Genomic DNA, 25,654 nt, shown 5'->3' on the forward strand with positions numbered 1-25,654 from the left:
GATCACTTCGTCGTAGGAGATTGGTAATTCGTAAAGACTTTCGCCTTTTCCCATTCAGTGGCGTAGCTTCCTATAGGCACTATAGGCACGTGCCTACACTTTTTCCTCAGAAATGAAAAATTAAATTATTACAAAAATGCGATAAAATTTTTAGGGTAAGGGCGGTAGATGTGTAGGTCCAAATATTAGAACATTATATGCCCCCAATCGAGTTTTATACTCTTTATATCAAGTTTTATTTCATAACTAAAGTGTTGCCGTGTTATAAAGTTGTTCTGTGGTAAAACCTATCAGAGACGGATGACGTTTTTGACAATATAAAAGATTTTGAGCGCTTCGATTCAAAATATAAATATTACAAGTATGCACGACAATGATCGGCCATATCCAGATATCAGTAGTGCTAGCTTTATATAACTGATGAGGAAGCTAAGCGATATCTTTCGAATGAAGCCTAGACATCTTGACTTTTATATTCTCTTCCCTTCTTAAGGTATTCATGATTTAATTATTTGTACATTATTCTGTTCAAACTGCATCTCCGTCAAATCTTGAGCACAAGTCGATTTGAAGTAAACGTGAAACATAATCTGTGTTATTACATAATTATTTTAAAATGTATTTTAATTATATATAATAGATATATATACAAGTAATGTGTTCGAATACACATCAAAATATGCATTAATTATCGTACTTGTGGAGAGTTTGCTTATAAAGGTGGCGATTTAATTCTCTTTTTTAATTTATACTTTAATGAAACTTTATTTATTCATTAAATTGCACACAAAGTAACATTTACAAACATTTCACAACAATGTAATTCAGATTTGAAACAATACTTCTCCAGCAAAATAAAGGTACAAAATGTTGCGGATAGATGTAAGCTCTTTAAATGTACAGCGAAAAAATAAGAGAATAATTGATTGTTGAATTATCACTATAGAGAGACTTAGGGAACTTATGGAGAATTATTAAAAGAAAGAAAGAATGTAAGGAAAAACATGATTGAAAATATCCGATTTTTTAGTTTTTAAAATAAACATGTACATGTACATGTAAATGAATATGACCGTTCTGACATGCCAAGTTCATTCGCACTGATAATAATTCTTACAATTGTGAAATAGATTTCTGAACATTCTGACACTACTTCGCGCGAAATAGTTCATTGAAATTACAAAAAATGTTTGATAATAAAAGTTCTTCGGAATTCTATTTTTCACTTTACTGTAGGTTACGTACTGGAGTTGTAAGTTTACTTTGTCTTTACTTTCTTTATATGTTTGACTTCACGTAAACAGTCTATTCTATGTTCTATGTATATGTTTCACTAAGGCTTTCAGGGAACATACAATCTTATTGAGAAAATGTATTATCAACCGATTGTCATGTGTAAAGGGGTGCATTTAGTTAATGGCGTTCGATCTTGTTGATTTTTGTTTTCATTATTTTCTAATTATATGTTTAGACAACCTCAATTTGAATTTGAAATTTTAATGATTGCTTAAAAATTTGCAAAAAAAAAATGTTCTTTTTAAATGTATAGTTTTGGATTCATATATTATTACCCAAAACTATATACGGAAAAAAAGCTCTTTTTGCCAAAATATCATAGTATTTTGCGTTGAGTTAGTGATATAAGTATGGTCATCTTAAAATTGATGGAAAAAAATGTAACCAAATATCAGCAAAATTATGAATACTCTTCCTTCAGAACATGCCTTAACATACCCCAGAATGCAGCTACGGCAATGTAGATTTTCAAAATTTGCCGGGGGAGCATGCCCCCGAACCCCCCTAACACAAGTGCCTACACATTGGTTTCTTTCAAGCTACGCCCCTGCCATTGTCAACTTCCGTTTACAGAATTGTGTGTAGTTTAGATATAGATCTATATTCAGTTATTTTTTGCCAGTGAAGAAGTATTTCCCTTGGTGTAAGTTGTAAAAATGTTGCAATTACTCCTGTTTTATAAGAACTGTTCACATTTTATTATGACAATGCTCAGATAAAGAAATATGGCCAGTTAAAAATTGCAGTAAGACACTGCATGACTGGGTGGGGTAAAGGATTACTGGAGGTTACGTACCACGGAGGATACGTACCAGGAGGTTACGTACCATTTTTGGAGGTTACGTACCACTTATATGTTTTGGAGGATACGTACCATATATATAATTTATATAAAATACAAATAATATAGAGCATAACAATTATAAAAAAAAAGACCGAAATTTAAAACTTTATTATTACTTTTTAAAAATCACATATGAGCAATTTTAATAATATAAATGCAAACGTTTTATATATGATTATCACACATTCAGAAATGAGTAATCAAGAAGACAGTAGCATCCAGGAGCGGTTTAGTGGAGCTGAAAAATATATAAATTGACGTGTTTGTATATACGAGTATGAGTCTGTAAATAAAACGTAACCTGCATCTGTACTGTTATCAATTATGTTGTCTTGTTTATTTCAGTATATTATTATTATTCAGTGCGTATAAATAAAATATTTTTAAAAAATACTTGTTTGTTGTGTATTGTTGTTTCATTTCAGAGCGTGTAACATAATTATGTGTTTTTATATATGAGTCTGTAAATAAAACGTAACCTGCATATGTACTGTTATCAATTATTTTGTCTTGTTTATTTCACTATATTATTATTATTCAGTGCGGATAAATAAAACTCAAAAAGTATTTTTAAAAATACTTGTTAATTGTAACATAATTATTGTTATTTTCATTTTTTTTGCACAGTTAACGTGTAAATAAAACTTGTAAATGTAAATGTATAAATATGTAACGCTTGTTTTTTTCCAAGGTAAGTAATTTTGTCCGGTATATTAACATGCATATGAAATATTATTATTGCTATTGATTATTTTGTTTATTTCAGTTAATTTCAGTGAAAAGCGTATTAATAAAAAAATAATACTATAAATGAAAAGTATTTTTTTTTATATTCACCGTGGTTTGTTTCATTGTACTGTTCATTTCAGTTTAGTGCGTGTAATTATATTAGTGTTATTAATTATTTTCATCGTTTGTTCGTTTCAGTTTTGTGTTGTAAATAAAACTTGTTTATTATCGTTAATTGGTTTGTTGTTTATTCTTTTATATTCATACACATTTAATCTCATTACAAAATTAATACAATTAATGTGCGACTTTGAACAATAAACCTGATAGTTTCACGCCTTATCCCTTATTATCACTTTATTATATATTTCTATAGTGGTACGTAACCTCCAAAAATGGTACATTTATGCAGTGGTACGTAACCTCCATGGTACGTAACCTCCAAATTCCGGGTAAAGTCTATTTTTTTTATTTTTTTATTTATAAACAAAACTCATGGCAGTAAAGAATAAGTAAGTTAGTGAATAACCTCCCTGATTAGGAGGCAGTACACAATATCGGCCGTTTAGTTGCGAATTGGCCAGGGTCAAATTTACAAATAAGAGGCAGTTTTGAAATTGAAGTTGATATTTGAGGTTCTAAATATTTATAGTTACTATATTTCAAGTTTCAGTGACTAGTATTGTGTTTCAGTTATTTAGTAAAATTGAATTTAGTGGCGTTGACCCTTGCATTTGGAGAGAGTACCTGCCGGATGCGAATGTGTGGTTTTTGGAGCTAGCCGGTGAATCAGCTCTTCAATTTACAGGGTATGCAGAAGACTTAAAAGAGTGAAAAAAGTAGGTGGATGGCACCCCATTTGGATGTTATTTTCAGATTGTGCATTGGTTAAGAAGGAAGAAACACTATTGCTTGTGATTTAATCTTTTGACTTTAATACATTGTTGTATTTTGCGAATAGGGGTAATCCGCATATTGTGTCGTTGATTTTCGCGACCAAAACAATGAAAAACACAGGGCTATGTGCCAGAAAACTAGAAGGTGGACATGTATTTTTAATTGTTTGCTGTGAGATACATATGTAGATGTTAAATATGAAATGCATTTATTTCAGGTGTGTGTTTACAGACTTGTGTGTGAGGTTTTGATTGTGGCGCAGTCAGTTGTTTGCCGAGAAGCCTTGAAAACTGTGTATTGCCCCCTTACTCTCTATAAATAGGTAGGTCGATTACTCGGACTTTATCGCCTATTTCTTTGTAGCAAACTAAATTAATTAGGCCACTTCTTTTATATTTCTTGGTTTACAAAACCGGCGACCCGAAATATTTGTAAATTGGAAAAAAAAATAAAACTGAAATTTCCACTTTTTTTTCCCCCGATGCAAAAAAAATTATCTGATAAGCGCGATAAATATGAGTACGAAAATTCGAATATTTTTGAGTACGAATCTATATAACACAACATTCGGACTACCTCGGATAACTACCACAGTTCATGGTAAAACAACAATGGCGGGGCGCCCTTGAGCGGCACTGTTTATTTCCAAGTTGATTTTGTTGGAATTAAAGATTTGCCAAACAGACGGGCTTTTTTAAAGGCTGCCGTTGATGAGGACATCGGCACGGCTATAAGCCGTATCCTTCCTCGAGAAGATTTAATGGTTTGATTTACGATATATTTGCTAGTATATTGTTAAATTGTATTTTTCTTTTCGTCGAAATGCTCAGCCGGGACCGGTTCGGACACACATCCGATCAGTATAAACCGGGAGAAGTGCTGCTTTATAACAAGCAAACGTTCCAGACACTTTGGCCATGTCGTTCTAAAGAGCTAGCCCAGCACTGACTTGGTGACTGAGGCTGTTAGAAATGTCATATCTGGAGTGAACTAAACTGTACAGTTCAATGAGTCATGTCAATAGAAGAATGACACTATTTTTGACAAAATAGTGTTTTATGTGCACCATACAAGATTTTTTTTTTTTTTTAAAATATACCCGATGGACCTTTTTGAGGTTTTTTTTTTTCGACCACCCAGTGGACATTTTGAAAAAAAAAATTTGTAAACCAAGAAAAAAAAAAGAAGTGGCCTTATGGCTAATAATCACATTATATATAAGGTCCCAGAATATCCAAAAGATATGCCATTTTTCATCTTAAACGTATAGCGTCAATAAAAATGCAGCCATAAAAGTGCAAATATAATGAGTAAATACAATAAAAAATGGGTGAAATTATCTTACCTGACCATTTCTATTAAAGTTCAATAAATTAAGATAATAATATTCAAATATATCTGCTTAATATCATAGGTGTTCAGTGCGTTGATGGTTTACTACCCCTGGGCCAACCCACCCCCCCCCCCCCCCTCACCCACTCTACAACCCTCCTACCTCTCAAAACCATGTAAACTGGAGTATTTTTCATTTTAAACATGTTTTAATATTTGGTACATGCTTTTAATTCAATTACCTTCATCTCCCACAAAAAATAAAAAAATGATATAATATATATTTAGTAAAGGTATGCAACTCGCCGCTCATTTTTCAGCACTCATCTTAATATGAACTCCATAACTCCAACATTTTTTCACCAATTTTCAATATCTTGGTACCAAATGGTAGGGAATTGATTACTCTTAAAGGAATTAAAGCTGTCATTACAATCATTTCAAGTTTTAAGAAGATATGTAATCTCGGAGACACCGCAAGTGTAACTCGACAGAGACCTGACCGCTGGGTTTTTGTCAAAATTACCTGACTAAACGGCAGTTTATTCGAAATGAATGAATATTTTTTTGTATTGCGCATATAAATATGATCAAATTATATTATTATTTGTAATAACTGTTCAATCAAAACGTCATATAAAACTATAACTAACCGTTTTCCAATATGTCAAATTCCAAATCTAAATGCAAGTAATTGTTCTGCAGAGTGCTCTCCTCTTTATTTTTTTGTACGGAGTATTTTCATTGGTCTAAGGTTTTCACACGACCAATGAAAATACTCCATACTAATGCATCCGTGTATACATGTGTACTTTCATTTTGGATGGAGAATTTAACAAATCTGAAAAACTGTTAGTTATTGTTTTATAAGATGTTTTGATTGAACAGTTATTACATATTGATCATATTTTGCTTTTAAAATGTTATATTTTGGTAACAGGGATGTTTCAAAAATTAACTTTAGAGTGTCCTTCAGTCCGTCTGTCTGTCTGTTCATAAAAACTGTTTCCTGTGATCACTTTTAAAGAACTTTTCCAACAAATTCAGTGTTCAATCTAGAGCGCGCCATTGCGCCATTGACCCCCTGAAAAGACCGCCGGCGCAAAACAAATTCAACTGTGGGCCCGATGGGCGCACTCATAGAAAATGCCCTAAATGACATTAGAATGCTTTCTTAAACCTGATTATAAGTACATATAATAATAAAAGTTTTTTGTGAATAATATTAATAAATACTGAATTCAAAACTGAAGTTTGTATAGAAAAACAAGAGCATGTTGGTAAGATCGTTACCGCACTCGGTAACCCTTTTAAAACCTTGATCGCTACGCTCTCTCCGCCGGGGTCTGTAAATACTATGTAGACTTTTTCTTCGTACCGTAACTATTACTTACTTTTGAGTCACAGTTTTTATAAACAAAACAAATCGTCACAGATAATCCAATACGTGCGTGTAGTTATATTTTTTCACGGTCAAAACAAATAAATATGTCGGAGGAAAAAAAACTATATATTTGTGAAAAGTGCGAGATAATTATAGAGAAGTGTGCATAAATTATTACGAACACGCCTTCATCCAATTAAAAAAGTCTTAAAGATGGAGCTAATCAAACACGATTGGCTAGGGGGTGTCTGACAATTGAGTAAATAAACTTTGATTGGTCTTTGGCTGGTCGGCGCTAAAACATTGTGCATATCATTAATCAATACACGTGACGTAAGAACTGCTGCCCTGACAAAAGATCAAAGGTACCGGTGTGTCAATATACATTGTCTTAGCACCTGTTGACACTTAGTTTTTCGTTTGGATATATTGAGAAGGGTAAATGTTTTTAGCGACTACTGTAAGTTTATAGTCTTCATCAACAAAGCTAATTGGGAAATATGATTTTCTTTTATATACATTTTGTATCGGGCGCTGATTAAAAAACTGAACATTATTATCAAATATCCATGGTATTAAACATTAAAATAAGATTAATATGTTTCTTTGAACATTATGTCATCGTTTCTTTACCAATCAGTTCTTAAAATTGAGCCTGTATCAACGCTAACAGAACTCTCAAAAATGGTCAAAATAATGTCATTTTTTTAATGAGTTGATTGTTTTGGAATTTTGCAACCGTTTTTAGTCTATATATGGTACGTGAACAAGTAACTTAAAAGATACAATACCTTATTTTAATTTGAATCAGATGTTCTTTTAAGTGCGGGCCCCCTTTTTTCTCAAATGACCCCCTTTTGAAAAGTTTATGGGCCCGAAGGGCCCCCTGGGAATTTGTTCTAGATTGAACACTGAAATTTACTTAAAATAGAGAGAAATTGAAACATTAGTGAATGGCCAATGGCCCTTCAGAATGTTGATGGGGTTCTAACCGGTAGGGGACTTATGGATTGCTTGCCATACTATGATAATTGCTTGTATTAAGGTGTATTATAACACTAAAAATGAAGGTTATGAAAAAATTAATTTAGGTATTGTTTATATTTGTGGATATGGAGATATTTGTCAGTATGTGTTGGTCATATAAATTATTCAATGAATATTTTTAAGTGGAGATAATCATAAAGAAAGCATTATGGTCTGATGATGTAAGCTAGGTTTTAATAATATTCTACAAATCTCATCAATCACTTGTGTACAGTACAGTGTTCCCATTTGGAACATAGTGTGCATTTACCGTAAAATTCCTATTAAACGCCCCCGGGGGCTAAACATTTTCCAAAAGGGGGGCTATTATTACAAAATGTTTTTCCTAAATCCAAAAATCATTGAAAATACATTTAGTGTAACATGGGTTGGTAATAACATTAAAATGTGTTAAGATTTTAAAGTTCATGTGAAACATTTTTGTGTTTACTATGAAATAAAATGGATTCTGAAGGATTTGAATAAGATTACGGATTTATTAAAGAGTTCACCACTCATGAGCAGATTTTTTTCCATATCAAAAAGCCTGGGGGGCTTTTATTAGGGGAGGGGCGTTTATTAGGAACTTTACGGTAATTGTTCTGGTAGATCTTTAATATTTCAGAATTGAGGTGTAATATCTTTTCACAATTAGAATTTTATTATGTTTAATAAGTCACAAAAGAAAAGGCATGTAATGTTTTAAAAAGTTGAAAAATCACTACATAATAAATAAATCTTTTTATTTCATCATTTGAAAAACAATGTTTATATGTTTGCTTATTTTTAAAAAGTTAGAAATTTCCATAATTTAAACCTCCCCCATCATGAAAATTAAATATCTCAACAAAACCTATTTTCTCTCATTAATATTTGCCAAATGAGAGAAAATCTCTCACTAAAAATCCTGACCAGAATGATCCCTGTTTCCGTTTTAAAGGAGTGATTCGGTATTTCATGCACCACTTTCATTTTCACTCCGAACATTCGATGATTATTAATATGAAATTAGGCAAAGCCTATGAACGGGGAAGTTGGTAAAAAAACTGTTTATATTTCCATTTTAAAGGTGTCATTCGGTATAACATGCATCGCTTCTGGTTTCACTCGGAACCCTTGATGATTATTATCAATACGAAAAGTTGCGATTGTTCGCTGTAGGAATACCTTGCCTATTATTATTGAGTTACATTGAAAACGGCGGCGTCCAACTAGAACTGACATTGAAAATTTATTGATATACAGAGATTTGCCAAGAATTTGAAAGTACTGGGCCCTGGGCCCACTTGGTCTGAAAATGATTTGTCATTTTTACCGAAGTATGGGCCTTGGGAAAATAAGTAAACATTGACCTAAATAACTGTTAAAAAGTTTGTAGATAATTGAATTTCCCTGGTAATAAAACTTAAATCATATTTTATGACAAGTGGTTCACTTATGATTCAGTACTTAACCAATAATAAAAAATTATGCCTACATGGTAACTTTCATTCTCATTCGCCATTCTCATTTTTTTAGCGCCAATGGCGCAAAATCGTGTCCTCGGCAGATCTCTGGGTAAAGAATTCTATATATTTTTAATAGTTTTTTTTTTTAGCTCAGCTGAGCTTGCTCAGGGTGAGCTTTTAGGATCGGTGAATGTCCGTCGTCCGTCCACAATTGCTTGTGAACACTCTAGCGGTCGCATTTTTGCCTCAATCATCATCAAACTTGGTCAGGATGCTTATCTAGTTGAAAACTCGGATGAGTTCGAACATGGCTTATCTCGAATGAAAAACTAGGTCACAAGAGCTAAAAATAGAAAAACCTTGTGAACACTCTAGAGGTCACATTTTTGACCCAATCATCATCAAACTTGGTCAGGATGTTTGTCTAGGTGATAGCTCGATGAGTTCGAACATGGGTCATCTCGGATGAAAAAGTAAGGTCACAGGAGCTATAAATAGAAAAAACCTTGTGAACACTCTAGTGGTCAATTTTTGAACCAATCTTCATCAACTTGGTCAAATGCTTGTCTAGTCAATTGCTTGGATGAGTTCGAACATGGTCATCTCTGATGAAAACTAGGTCACAGAGCTAAAAATAGAAAAACCTTGTGAACACTCTAGTGGTCACATTTTGACGGCCAATCATCATCAAACTTTGTCAGGATGCTTGTTTTAGATAATAGCTCGGATGAGTTCAAATATGGGTCATCTCGGATGAAAACTAGGTCATCGGGGCTATAAATAGAAAAACTTGTTAACACTCTAGCCGGTCACATTTTTGCATTAATCATCATCAAACTTGGTGTCAGGATGCTAATCTAAGTGGAGTGCTGGATGAGTCGAACATGGGGTCATCTCGGATGAAAAAGTAGGTCACCGAGCTAAAAAAATAGAAAAACGCTTGTTAACACTCTAGTGGCTACTGTTGTGATCCAAATTTCTGTTAATTGGTCAAAGTTTGTTTTGATGATTTCTATGTCAAGATCCAACAATGGGGTCATCTTGGATGAAAAACTAGGTCACACCGCCCAATATGGAAAACTTGTTTTTAACATTCTATGGTCACATTTCGACTCAATTATCATCAAACTTAGTCAGATGCTTGTCTAGGGTAATTGCTTGGATGAGTTCGAAATCGCATGTTGAAACTAGGGTGACCGGAGCTAAAAATAGAAAAATCTTGTTAACACTCTAGTTTGCTACTGTTTTGATCCAGTATCCTGGGGAAATTTGGTCGCTGAAAGTTTGATTTGATGATTTCTAGGTCAAGTTGAATATGTGTCACCTGGGTAAAAAACTAGGTCGCACTGCTCAAATATGGATAATCCTTGTTAACACTGTAGTGGTCACATTTTTGACTCACCTGTCATGAGACTTGGTCAGAATGCTTGTCTAGGTAATTGCTTGGATGAGTTTGATAAGTCAGGTGAGCGATCTAGGGCCATCATGGTCCTCTTGTTTTAATTGCCCCCACAAAGTGGGAGCATGTAGCGTTGCACTTGTCCGTCCGTCTGTACGTCCCGAAATCTTGTGAACGCAACTCCTCTTAAACCTGATGGCAGATTTTGCTTAAACTTTCAGGGATGAACAACATTAATGTGTAGATTGTAGTGTAACTTTTTAAGGCACACAAACCCTGTCAGTGAAAAGCTAGCTCACCACTGAGAGTGGTTTATGCCCTTATATATTGGATACTATCCTTTATGTGAATTCATCATCTTTTGTTTTCGCATATTGTAATGCTCATTATATGACGTTCTATACCAACGTCTTTACATTACTTTCCCCTCCGAGAAAGTCTTGTCCCGAGACTTTGCCTTGGAAATCTGTGGGTAGGCAACTTCGGTCTGGCAGTTGTCTACATCCCCCCACACTGGCCACCAAATGTATATTTTAAGGCACACAAACCCTGTCGGTGAAAATGCTAGCTCACCACACGAGAGTGGCTTTATGCCCTTATACAGTTGACTCTCAATAAGTCGAAACGCTTTACTCAAAAATTCCGCGTAAGTCGATAAATTTCTAAAGTCCCGTCAATTGTCCTTCTTTATCTTTGTATTTTAACTCCGCTAGGGTCAAATTTGACTTACCAAGACTCCTGTTTTAGTTGAAAAGAAAATTTGGTCCCGTCAATTAAGTCCAACATATTTTCGTCTCAATTAGTCGACTAATGTGAAAACAGCGACTGATCAAAGGTCGGGGCGACGATCAAAGTTGAGAATGTTGTGACTCGTGATTTACACGTTTCATAGTAATTTTGATTGCCAGTCATCATGCATTATTAACACGTTGTATGACTGGGCTTTAATCGGTTTCAGGACTTAATTGGTTTTAACAGTTAGATTTTTAAGTGATTTACCGTCATTTCAACGACTAAATATTGCAGCATTGCCCCTAACAACAATAACAAACCGTCTTCTTTGTACATTCAATCAGACACATGTATATATACGAATGTCAACGTAATGGTGGCAGTTTCACATTACTCGAATTCCGTTTCTCTCGAAGTAAAATCAGCCCAGTCCCTTTGATTTCGAGTTACCGAGAGTCAACTGTATATTGGATACTATCCTTTATGTGAATTCATCATCTTTTGTTTTCGCATATTGTAATGCTCATTATATGACGTTCTACCAACGTCGTTACATTAGAAAAGGAAGGAATTTTCGCTGCGACCAAATTTAACAGAATTATGGCCCTTTGTTGATTTTTTCACTATATACTATGTAGAAATTATGTGAATGCAACTCCTCTTAAACCGGATGGCAGATTTTGCTTAAACTTCCAGGGATGAACAACCTTAATGTGTAGATGGTAGGAAAGGAAGGAATTTTTGCTGTGACCAAATTTAACAGACTTATGTTGATTTTTAGTTTTCAACTTGTGGCACATGCAGTCCAAAAAATATTTGACCTAGAGTCATAAGATTGACAGAACAGTGGCGTGTGGGAGCATACGTGTCCTATGGACATTTCTAGTTTAATTCTATTTCCTTTTAAATATACACATGTAGCCTATAGCCGGACAAACCAAAGCCCGGGCCCGCTTCGCGGTAACGGCCTTTGACTTTCCGGTATTACTTTACTGTTTTTTGTTTCGCCACTTAAATTTCAAAATAAAACGATCATAACATAATCATATAGTCTCTCTTTGAATTTGTAAGATATAATGATATAATTTTGTCAGTTTTAGATTTTCATTGAAGTCAACAAGAAATAACACGATCTTTGCAAAAGGTTTCATGCGTCATTAATACCTGAATGCAGATATTTTGTCTACTTTCATTAAAAAATACCATAAAAAATTAAAATTTTATACTTTGAATAATAGTCCTACTATTCAATAAAACCAGTAAAAGCATCAAAAATTTTAATATAAAAAGTTATAAAAAGGTTTTAATTCTTTGGAACTTTAGTGTCAAAAAATTTTTGCGAATACTTTGGGTACCGGGTTATTTGTTAAAGGGTTTCTTACTGCCCAGATTTGGACCCCCCCACTTTTTTAAAATTTTTTTGAAAACTTTTAACTTTTTCTAGAACCAAAACGATCCTTTAAAACGGGGGACCTCTAGATGACACACCATGTATTTGAGTCGAAAAATATGTCTTTCTTTCTATTTTTAATAATGTAAAATAAAGAAGCCCCGGGTTATCAAATTAAAGTCAGCACAATTTTTTGCATTTTTCCCCATTTTTTAAAAAAATGTTTTGTCAGGGAATTTTTTGCACTTAATGCTGTGTGGGGGTTTTGTAAACCCCCCATTTTCCGTTTTTTTAATTTTTGGAAAAAACCCTAAAATTTGAAAAAATCCATGATTACAGGCAATGATAAAGAAATTTTGTAAGACAATATGATCATTTCGATTAAACGGTAAACAATATCGTAAACGTTTATGAATGAAAATCAAAAAGAATCCGTTTAAACGTGTAATCGTGGGGGCCTTACTGACCAGGTCACATGAATCAGTGGGCGGAGCGATCCCTTCTCTGGCGTAATGTCAGTTATTGATATTGTCACTGATTGATTACTCTGCACAACTTACAAGCGATCAAAATTGGTGCTCTGAAATTTTGTTTTATTTATTTGACATGCACGCTGTAACACTAATGACATTAGTAATGTTTATCTTGAAATGCTGACAATTTCATTTCTTATGCCTTGCATTTGCATTGTGAGTGTGATGTGTGTGAAAGTGTAGATCCCTGACTGTGTAATCTGACATTATACTGTATTTGTCGTTTTTAACATTTTGATCATGCATCATTTTGCACACCATCTAGTTCATGACAGATATAAGTCTATTTGATTTGTTGTTGCTAACTTAATTATTTATTATGCCCCCCTTCGAAGAAGAGGGGGTATATTGTTTTGCTAATGTCGGTCTTTCTGTCGGTCCGTCGGTCTGTCCATCGGTAGACCACATGGTTTCTGCTGATTATCTTGAAAATTATTCATCACAAAGTCTTCAATCATATTTCACATAGTGATTGACCATAACTAGTGGATGACCCTTATCTATTTTGGGGTCACTGGGTCAAAGGTCAAGGTCACAGGGGCCTGAAATGTCAAAATGGTTTCCTCTGATTATCTTGAAAAGTATTCATCACAAAGTTGTCATACTTCACATAGTAATTGGTCATAACTAGTAGATGACCCCTATTGATTTTGGGGTCTTTTGGTCAAAGGTCAAGGTCACAAGGACCCTTAATGTCAAAATGGTTTCTGCTGATTATTATTATGCCCCCACTTCGAAGAAGAGGGGGTATATTGCTTTGCACTTGTCGGTCCATCGGTCCGTCGGTCCGTAGACCAAATGGTTTCCGAGAGATAACTAAAGAACCCTTAGGCATAGGAACTTCAAACTTGGTATGGTGATTGGTCATGATCAGTAGATGACCCCTATCGATTTTGGGGTCAAAGGTCAAGGTCACATTGACCTTGTAAGCAAAAACGGTTTCCGATCAATAACTAAAGAACCCTTAGGCCTAGGAACTTCAAACTTGATATGGTGATTGGTCACGATCAGTAGATGACCCCTATTGCTTTTGATGTCAAGGGGTCAAAGGTCAAGGTCACATTGACCTCTTAGGCAAAAAAAACTGTTTCCGATCAATAACTAAAGAACCCTTAGGCCTAGGAGCTTCAAACTTGGTATGGTGATTGGTCATGACCAGCAGATGACCACTATTGATTTTGGGGTTAAGGGGTCAAAAGTCAAGGTCACCTTGACCTTGTAGGTAAAAATGGTTTCCCATCAATAACTTAAGAACCCTGAGGCCTAGGATATTCAAACTTGGTATGGTAGTTGGTCATGACCAGCAGATGACCATTATTGATTTTGGGGTCAAAGGTCAAGGTCACATTGACCTTGTAGGTAAAAACGGTTTCCGAACAATTAACTAAAACGCTAAGGCCTAGGAACTTCAAACTTTGTATGATGATTGGTCGTGACCAGCAGATGACCCCTATTGAGTTTTGGGTCAAGGGGTCAAAGGTCAAGGTCACATTGACCTTGTAAGTAAAAACAGTTTCTTATCAATAAGTAAAGAACGCTTAGGCCTAGGAACTTCAAACTTGGTATGGTGATTGGTCATGACCAGCAGATGACCCCTATTGATTTTTGGATCAAGGGGTCAAAGGTCAAGGTCACATTGACCTTGTAAGTAAAAACAATTTCCGATCAATAACTAAAGAATGCTTCGGCCTAGGAACTTCAAACTTGGCATGGTGATTGGTCATGACCAGCAGATGACCCCTATTGATTTTGGGTCAAGGGGTCAAAGGTCGAGGTCACATTGACCTTGCATGTAAAAACGGTTTCTGATCAATAACTAAAGAACGCTTAGGCCTAGAAACTTCAAACTTGGTATGATGATTGGTCATGACTAGCAGATGACCCCTATTGATTTTGGGGTCAAGGGGACAATGTCATATTGACCTTGTACTTAATGACGGTTTCTGACCAATAACTCAACAAATCAAGTTGCCTTGGTTGATATTTTTATATTAAACTAAAAATGCTTTTGGTATACACATTTGAAGGTATTATGTAATATAACAACTTGGCTGTTATTAATGAGGCCTACATGATTCATAAAATTTATGCATATATTATTTGGTAAGATTTGTAATAACTTAAATTGCTGCACACAACCACATCACAATAATTATTACCTTGTGACTAGTCATGACCAGTAGATACTAGATAACCCTTATTAATTGTTTGTTCACTGGGTCAGAAGTCATGCATAATAACCTGATCACATGACTAATTGGCTGCCGATAGGGGGCATACATGTTTTACAAACATATCTTGTTTTTTTTTAAACCCAAAGAGCTAGAGTTTAGATATTAAGCATTAAACATCTTCTAGTGGGTGTCTACAAAATTGTTCAAATAAAAGCCCTGTGGTAAAAAATTTGCCACGTCCCTGGGGGTCATTGATTTTCCTTGTATGTATCAAGTAAAATCTTCTATTAAAACATCAAATTTACTTATAACAGAGAAAAGTTGAAACATAATAGTTAATTCATCCTGAGAAAATTGGATCTTATGATTATCTGTTGTATAAACATAATTCCCTGATTAAACAGGGAATCTTAACAGATTACTACCGGTATGATACAGACAAACTAAGAACTCAAAAGCTTTAGGTTCATTCATGTCTTCGACAATGTCATAATTGAATGGCCATGGTCTTTCAGAATGTTTCTGGGCTTCCAACCAGTAGGGGACTTTTGCATTGCTTGTAATACTTTGATAATTGCTTGTTTGAAAAATTGTAACTGGCAAGAATCTGGGCGGGGCATTTGTGTTTAACAAACATCTTCTTGTCTTAAAAAGTGTTCTTCACGAAGTCATCATATATATTTCACATAGTGATTCATTATAACTAGTAAATGACCCCTATTGATTTTCGGGTCACTGGGTCAAAGGTCAAGGTCACAGGGGCCTTAAATGTCAGAATGGTTTCTGCTTATTATCTTGAAAAGTATTGATCACAAAGTCTTCATATTTCACTAATTGATTGGTCATAACTTGTAAATGACCCTTATTAGCTCACCAGAGCCGAAGGCTCAGGGTCAGCTATTAGTATCAAAGGGGGATACTCCGGCGTCCGTCGCCATGCGTCAACAATCGTCTTCTTCTCTGAAACCGCCGGGCAGATTTACTTCAAATTTGGTCTGTAGCATCTTTGTGACAGTCACATTTGAATTTGCTCATGTCATTTCAATTGGCCCCTTTTAGGGGTCAACAAGCTAAAAATAGAAAAACCTTTAAACATCTACTGCAGAACTAATTGATGGATAATCACCAAACTTTGTCTGTAGCATTCTTGGGTAGTCTTTTATCAAATTTGCTCAAATTAATTAGATTGGCCCCTTTAAGGGGTCTCTAGGGCTAAAAATAGAAAAACCTTTAGACATCTTCTTCTACAGAACTAATGGATGGATGATCACCCAACTTTGTCTGTACTATTCTTGGGTAGTCTTTTATCAAGTTTGCTCATATTAATTTGATTGGCCCGTTTTAGGGGCCACTATGGCTAAAATAGAAATACCTTTAAAGTCTGCTTCTACGGAAGTAGAGCTGTCATCGATATCGACAATATCGATGTATCGTTGATATTTTTTTGTCGATCAATAATCGATACACATTTTAAAAAATCGATACTTTTGACTAATAAATTAAATGTCTAGAAATTATAAAATTCACCCAAAATATATGCAGAAACAATCATTTATATCAAATGTGATGCTTTTGTTATATAGTGGAATTATTTCATAGCAATGGTGACAAAAAATATTTTCTAGAAAAATTCATGCGGTGGACAAGACACTGTACAGAACATGTTTTTGACTGAAATCACTGAAAAGGGTATGAAAATGAATGACAGACAAGTGAGTATAGGATATTATCGATGTATCGGCGTATCGTTGATTTTAGTTACTTGATATCGATATATCGTTGATATGCTTTGCATTGAATCAATGACAGCTCTATACGGAAGTAATGGATTGATGATCACCAAACTTTGTCTGTTTCATTCTTGGGTAGTCTTTTATCAAGTTTGCTCATATTAATTTGATTGGCCCCTTTTAGGGGCCGCTAAAGCTAAGATAGAAATACCTTTTAACATCTATATCTAGAGAACTAATTGATGGATGATCACCACACTTTGTCTGAAGCATTCTTGGGTAGTCTTTTATCAAATTTGCTCATATTAATTTGATTGGCCCCTTTTAGGGGTCTCTAGGGCTAAAAATAGAAAAACCTTTAAACATCTTTTTCTGCAGATCTAATGGGTGGATGATCACCAAACTTTGTCTGTACCATTCTTGGGTAGTCTTTTATCAAGTTTGCTTGGCCTCTTTAAGGGGCTGCTAAAGCTAAAAATAGAAATACCTTGAAACATCTATATCTAGAGAACTAATTCATGAATGATCACCAAACTTTGTAGCATTCTTTGGTAGTCTTTTATTAAATTTGCTGATATTAATTTGATTGGCCCCTTTTAGGGGTCTCTAAGGCAAATGTAAGGCTAAAAATAGAAAAACCTTTAAGTCTTCTTCTACAGAACTAATTAATGGATGATCACCAAACTTTGTCTGTAGCATTCTTGGGTAGTCTGATATCAAGTTTGCTCATATTAATGTGATTGTCCCCTTTTAGGGGTAGCTAAAGCTAAAAATAGAAATACCTATAAACGCCTATTTCGACAGAACTAATTGATGGATGATCATCAAACTTTGTCTGTAGCATTTTTGGGTAGTCTTTTATCAAGATTGATCATATTAATTTGATTGGCCCCTTTAAGGGGTCTCATGAGCTTAAAATAGAAAAACCTTTAAACGTCATCTTCTTCTATAGAAGTAATTGATAAATGATCACCAATTTTTGTCTGTAGCATTCTTGGGTAGTCTGATATCAAGTTTGCTCATGTTAATTTGATTAGCCCCTTTTAGGGGCCAAAAGAAAAGTAAAAAATAGAAAAACCTTTCCTACTGAAATAATTGATCGATGATCACCAAACTTTGTAGAATTATTAGGTAGTCTTTTATCAAGTTTGCTCATATTTGTTTGATTGGCGCCGTTTAAGCTAAAGCTTAAATGCCGCAGGTCATGGCATTTCTTCAAATTATTGTTTCAACATATTCTTTGCTCAAATTAAATATCAGAAAACATTGACAATGGATAATTTCCAACTCTGAAAAGCATTTGTTTCTGGTGAGCGTCTCAGGGCCATCATGGCCCTCTTGTTGATTTTTGGGTCACCAGGTCAAAGGTCTAGGTCACAGAGGCCAAAAATGTGATAATGGTGTCTCCTGATTATCCTGAAAAGTATTGATCACAAAGTTGTCATATTTCACATAGTGATTGGTCACAACTAGTAGATGACCCCTATTGATTAAGGGGTCACTAGGTCAAAGGTCAAGGTCACAGTTGCTTTAAATGTCAGAATGGTTTCCACTTATTATTTTGAAAAGTATTCATCACAAAGTCTTCATATTTTACTTATTGATTGGTCATAATTAGTAGATGACCCCTATTGATTTTGGGGTCACTAGGTCAAAGGTCAAGGTAACATGGGCCTTAAATGTCAAAATGGTTTCTGTTGATTATCTTGATAAGTGTTGATCACAAAGTGTTCATATTTTACATAGTGATTGGTAATAACTAGTAGATGATCCCATTTGATTTTTAAGGTCACTAAGTCAAAGGTCAAGGTCACAGGGGCCTTTAATGTCAGAATGATTTCCGCTGATTATCTTTAAAAGTATTTATCGCAAAGTCTTCATATTTCACATATAGATTGGTCAAATTTAGTAGATGCCACCTATTGACTTTGGGGTCATTAGGTCAAAGATCAAGGTCACAGGGGCCTCAAATGCCAGAATGGTTTCTGCTCATTATCTTGGCAGGGATTTTTTTCCAGGATTTTGAGAATGTCAGGATATTTTGTTTAAAATTGGAAAGAAATGCAAGATTGAAATTTTGCAGTGATTTAATGTATGCAAACAACCACTGTCTAAGATGGCATCTTCAAACATTTTAGCACTGTCACAGGGAAAAAGTCCTTATCTCCAAAGATTTTAGAATTCTTTATTCAATATTTTTATTTTTTGTAACTTTCATTTGGAAATATTTTCCTGTGGATTGGGAAAATAATATACTATTTTGAATCGGGAATATGACCCAATAACGGCTATAAAATAAGCCAAACAAAATCCCTACTTGAATACAATTCATTGCAAAATCTTCATATTTCACATATTGATTGGTCATAACTAGTAGATGGCCCCTATTGATTTTGTGGTCACTATGTCAAAGGTCAAGGTCACAGGGGCCTTGAATGGTAATATGATTTCCGCTTATTAGCTTGGTTTCTTTTTATCACAAAGTCTTCATATGTCACATATTGATTGTTCATATATAGTAGACGACCCCTAGTAATTTTTGGGTCACTAGGTCAAAGGTCGAGGTCACAGGGACCTTGAATGGTAGTATGATTTCCACTTATTATCATGGTAACTATTTATTACAAAATCTTCTTATTTCTCATATTGATTGGTCATAACTAGTAGATGACCCCTTTTGATTTTAGGGTCACAAGGTCAAAGGTCAAGGTCACAGGGACCTTAAATGTCAGAATGGTCTCCACTCATTATCTTGGTTACATTTCATCACAAAGTCTTCATATTTCACATATAGATTGGTCATAATTAGCAGATGAACCCTTTTGATTTTGGGGTCACCAGGTCAAAGGTCAAAGTCTCAGGGCCTTTGAATGGTAGAGGATTTCAGCTCATAATCTTGAATGATAATTATCACAAAGTCTTCATATCTCACATAGTAATTGGTCATAACCAACAGATGATCCTTATTGCTTTTGGGGTCACTAGATCACACTAGGCCCTTAAATGTCAGAATTTAAGTTTCCGCTTACAATCTTGAAAACTATTCATCACAAAGTCTTTATATTTCTAATACTAGTAAGTGACCCCTATTGATTTTGTGGTCACTAGGTCAAAGGTCAAGGTCTAGGGGCCTTTAATGTTTCATTATCTTGAAAACTAATCGCAAAGTCTTACTTATTTTTCTTTTTTTCATACTTGAATACTTCAATGTACCCATTTGTGGCAAGTTTCTCTAACAAAATTACCAATAATGTGAGTCAAGGGCTAGAAAGGGGGCATATTTGTCGTTCGACATTTCTTGTTTTTCCATGTATTTGGATAAATTTCATATTCAGAAGTTCAAGTTTTTAATACTGAAGTGTGAACAGACTGTTTCTTTGGAAATATTTCAAATAGTGAAGTAAAAACTGACTTGGGGTTAGAATTTTCACTTTTTGAAAAAAAAAATGACATTTCAGGTATATGAATAAGTGATCAAGTAAAAAAATCACCAAAAAAGTGTTAAATATTTCTTGTTAAAAGTTTTTTAACATTATCGTGCATTATTCTATTCATTTCTTGGAAATTTGGACCAAAAAATTATGTAGCATTGCTAAACATAGCACATGATACAATATTAAAATCATACAGTAGAAAAAAACATATAAATCCAAATATTTAAAATGAGATCATAAAACAGCATAAAAGAGCACACTTTTATCATAAAAAATAATAGGATGTACTAGGGTAAAGTGATTGTAAGAAAGTCGGACACGATCGAAAGTCAAAGATTTTTAGCTTTTAATTAAATGTTGTAAAAATGTTTCTAACATGTAAACTAGTGCAGGCAAACCAACCTCAACATCTAAACCATAGTTGTCGTTCTTGTCAGAGTGGTTTACTTCCTGTCTTTCTAAATATTGTTACTATAAATAGTTCTTTCAGTACGAAATTTGAAATTCTGAATTCCAGAAAAGTAAGACTGGTCTTCCTATTTCAGTGGTTTAAAGTATTAAAAATGAAAGAGTGCGTATCAGGGTTTTTTATGCTCCCCGAAAAATTTCGGGGGAGCATATAGTCGGCGCCTTGTCCGTCTGTCCGTCTGTCCGAGCAAACATTTGATATTTATGAGCTTCATTCCGTATTTAAATAAAGAACAAAAACTCATAAAATTCAAATTAAGAGCTATTTTTTCGTTTTTATGAGCTAATTTTGCTTATGGACGTCCAGGTGGTGTTTATGAGCTGATTTAGTGCCTCATAAATGTCAATAGTTGGTACGTCCGTCTGTCCGTCCGTTGTCTTGTCCGGAGCATAACTTGAAAACCCTTGGAGATAATTTGTTGAACTTAGAATTTTCCTTAAGAAATCTATTTTTTACTGTCACTTATTTATTTCTAAAGGGATTAACTTCATACTTCAAATACATGTATCTTATCATCATCCAGATCTTATGTGACAAGGTTCATAACTCTAGCACCAATATTGCAAGAATGATCTCCCCATAGACTTAGATTATTTTACTAGAAAAATGTTATTGGCTCGACTTTTTTTTTTGACAAAAAAAAAGTAGAGGTATTGTTATAGTCGCGGCGGCGTTGCCGTTGCCCTTGCCGTTCCCGTCCGCAAACTTGTAACTGGATCATATTTTTTTCATTTCTTGGTGTATTGTCTTCATACTTGGCCACAACAACCCTTGGGACAAGACCTTTCAGTAGACCACACTAACCTTGAACTTCATCCATAAATGACCTTGACCTTCAAGGTTCAAAGTCCAAATTTTGCTTGTTCATGCTGTTATTGGCTGTAACTTTGTTATTTTTGAATGGATTGTCTTTAAACTTGAACATAATAATCTTCAAGGATATCCCTTAAAAATAACCAGACGGACCTTGACCTTCAGTCATAAATGACCTTGACTTTGAAGGTCAAATTATTTAAATTTTCATTTTTTTAGCTATTAATGGCTGTAACTTTGTTATTTTTGAATGGATTGTCTTGAAACTTCAACATAATAATCTTCAAGGATAACTCTTAAAAATAACCCAACAGACCTTGACCTTAACTCATTAATGACATTGTCTTTAAAGGTCAAATTATTGAAATTTTCATTGTTTTGGCTGTAACTGACTGTAACTTTGCTATTATTGAAGGGATCAACTTCATGTTATAACAGAACATTCTTAAGGACCAGACCGCACGGGTGTAGATTTTCCAAGGTTTTTGGCTCAAAATCCTTGGAAAAAAAACTCGGAGTATTGGAACAAGAAAATGCAAAACTTTGCTATTAAAAAAACCTTGGAAAAATAGGGAGAGGGTGAAAACCTTGTAAAGAGTTTTTTTTTTTAAATAAAACCTCAAAAAAAGTATGACCTCGGAGTATTGGAACGATTTCCAAGGATTTCAGAATAAAAACCTCGTAAAATATTTTCCGAGGATTTTTTTTTAGAAAACCTTGGAAAATGAGTGACCTTGGAGTATTGGAACAATTTCCATGGATTTTTAAAGTGTTTCCGTGGTTTGTTTTCCAAGGTTTTTAAATGAAAACATCGGAAAGTTTCTCACAACTGGGAATACTGTAATATTTTTTGAGGATTCTTACTTAAGGGCATCAGAGAATTTTCCAAGGTTTATTTGAGCAAAAACCTTGGAAATTTCTAGAATATCCATGGAAAATCAAAAAATATAACATCCAATGAAATATTCTGAAAAGAGCAATTATATTGTCCTTTTAAAGAATTAAGAAACTTCTTTATAATAATACAGAGCAAAAAATGATCACATGACTCACTGAAACATTTAATGTCAGTGTGAAGTAAATAGTTATGCACTACAAATGAAAAGTTAAGTTAGTAATAGTCTTTAATGGTAAATATTACAATCAATGTTCAGTTATAATTTTTTTGGTATCCAGCTATATTTAAATATATTCAAATATCAATTCCTATTCACTCTTCATGATTTTAAAGTGTCCCTTAGTTTTTCCCTCACCATCACAGGGGTCACATGTGGAAAATGCTCCAGGATACAATTCCTGAAATAAATTAAGTAAATATTTAATAAAGTACAGCCATTGAAAGAAGTTAAAAAACAATTATATAAAATCACCAACTGGGCGCTTCCCTCTCCATTGTGGTCAGGATCAAAGACTTCAAACTACTTGCCTTACAACATTGTATTTTTGACTCCTGAAGCCAGGATGGGCTTCTTCCCGCTGAGGGAGCTATCCAGCCCAGGATTAAGGAACACCTGTGGTTATACTCAGGACAGTACAGTATGTGTAGGCAATCAGAATTACATCATTTAATTTCTTTTTTATTAATCAATAAAAAAATGATATGTTCCTAACGTTTCCATAGACAAAAATATAAGTTCACTGTTGATATATATTGTTTTAAAAAATCAGCACTTTTGTGAAAAGAAAAGAAAGATAATAGTTAGATTCTGACATCTACCTGACGTCAGCTTATTACGTCAAAACAAACTTTCAAATCCAAATGTTTTTCCGACCGTCATCCGACGTCAGAATCTGACTTTGATCTGACGTCAGGGTGACGTCTTGTGTTTGCTGGGTTGTGAAAGGTTGCTCCTTCACAAAATAAAAACATCACCATGTAATCTGATATAATTATGTTGATATGACTTAAAATCCAAGACATTTTAAACATGCTTGTCCGCAAATATTCAGCATATAACCCCTCGTGTAATCCATTAAATGACTCAATTTGATACCACATGTTTGTAGGCAGTGTTCATAGAGACATAAGGATAAGTACAATAAAAGTTTTTTGTTTTTCTTTTACAAAAAAGAAAATAGGGCTGCTTTTGGACAGCAAATTCCCATTTTTGCTGTAAATAATTAATATATTGCTACAATATTGTATAGAATGTTCCTCAGAAATTGATGCAGTTAATCACCTCATATAAAACACTTTAATTAACAATTACTGTAACATAGTATTGGCTTGTTGCCATCATAATTTCCTTTCATATTCCAGTAAATGGTCTATATTGCTATAAAATAGGAATGCACCGTATGACATTAAAATGCAATGTTCTGTCTCTTGGCGAATCGAGTGTCGTACTAAACTTAAAGATTGCATTTTAATGTTCAAAGACTATTGACCTGAGGTACTTTTGAGAGTATATTGATATTAAAATAAATGAGATGTATAGGTAGTTCATGTGAAAGTGCAATCCATATTTATGGAGAACATCTCCTTATTTGAATTAGAACATTTTATCATTATTACTATAAGGAATTTTGATATTTAAAATAGTAACCAATTGTATAAAGAAAATGGAGTTTATTCAGACTGTATACAAATAGAAATAGATGTTGAACAATATTCAGAAATGATACAGTCATGGCTTGTGACTTCCAGTGGTCAACTTGTGTCATATTTGATGTAATGATGGCATACAGTAATTTCAGTCCTCAGTCTGTTAAATAATTACTTAAGTGCTTACGAGTTATATAAAACCTTACTAAGCAACATATTTAAATGCTATGACCAAGCAAACCTGTTTCATTAGTGTTATTAGTAACAGTGCTTTATAAACATTCTCCTTTCTATTTGGCATTATTATTATTATTATCAAGAGACAAATAAATATATTTACTGATTACAGACCGTCTAATATAGCTTTATTCCTATTAATATGACATATATTACAGGGACATATCATGTTATCAGATGTTGGCCTATGTACCAGCCCAAAGAAATGAACAGAATTCTACAAAGCTCTTTCTCGTGGCACAACTGAAGAATATTGTAAGTAGATTGATGTCTTATATACTTGATGTATTGGTACCTTTCATGGATAATTACCTTTGGAATGGGTTATTTGGTTCATAATTTGATCCTAAACCTCGGACCTGTTCACCCAGTGCAGAACACTACTATAAGTGATTTTATAATCGCCTGATGTTTATTTCGCAAAAACCCCTCCCCCGGATTATTTCGCATATTCATATATTCACGATGGCAGGGTCAGAAATTTATATTTGCGATTATTTGAATTTTATTTCCGCAATATTACAGGTAAGGTTGAAGTTAATTTCTATACTATGTCTCTCTTGTGCAAAGTAAATGTTTATGGTGTTAATAAGAGACAGTTTATATTTATTTATTTTATATACAAAATGTACCTACATACACGTCATTTCCTTATTTTGAACGATTTTTCTAATCGTTTGTCATTTTTGTTTGTTTGCAAATAGCGTGTTTGATACTGAATTTGAGGATGAAATATTTAATAGTCCTATAACTGACGAAGAAATTTTTGTTAAGCATACGTGCACTAGACGAAAACAAAAGCGCGGGTCAAGATGAAATGCCACCAGCCTCTTTCAAATATTCGAGTGACTTTATTCTCCAGATACTTGTTCACTTGTTTAATAGAATTTTTACATCATGAAATTTTCCAGAGTCTTGGAGTTCAGCAATAATCGTTCCAATACATAAAAAGGGTGACATAAATTGTCCTTCTAATTACCGTGGTATTTCATTACTTGACATTTTTATGCCCCCGCCATGTAATGGCCGGGGCATATAGTGTTACCCTGTTCCGTCATTCCGTCATCATCAGTTTCCGTTCCTTATCTTAGTAACTATTGCACACATTCAACTCAAATTTGACATATGGATATGTCATGAGAAAATACAGGTCAAGTTCGAATTTGGTCATGGTTTGATGATTTTTGGCAGAGTTATGCCCCTTTTACTTTGAAAATAATATGAAATTTTCAGTTTCCATTC

The 25,654-nt window shown here is 34.1% G+C and overlaps 1 long non-coding RNA gene across 1 annotated transcript; it reads left to right on the forward strand.

Annotated features, from left to right (window-relative positions):
* Positions 1-1,856: 1,856 nt before the first annotated feature.
* Positions 1,857-24,671, forward strand: LOC132717493 (uncharacterized). The gene is made up of 3 exons (XR_009623965.1): positions 1,857-1,939; positions 3,984-4,088; positions 24,571-24,671. It is a non-coding gene; the product is annotated as an uncharacterized LOC132717493 (long non-coding RNA).
* The last annotated feature ends 983 nt before the right edge of the window (positions 24,672-25,654 follow it).

This window comes from Ruditapes philippinarum, unplaced genomic scaffold (assembly GCF_026571515.1).
Source record: "Ruditapes philippinarum isolate M1 unplaced genomic scaffold, ASM2657151v2 ctg3582_1_1_1_1, whole genome shotgun sequence".
Taxonomy (NCBI): Eukaryota; Metazoa; Mollusca; class Bivalvia; order Venerida; family Veneridae; genus Ruditapes; species Ruditapes philippinarum.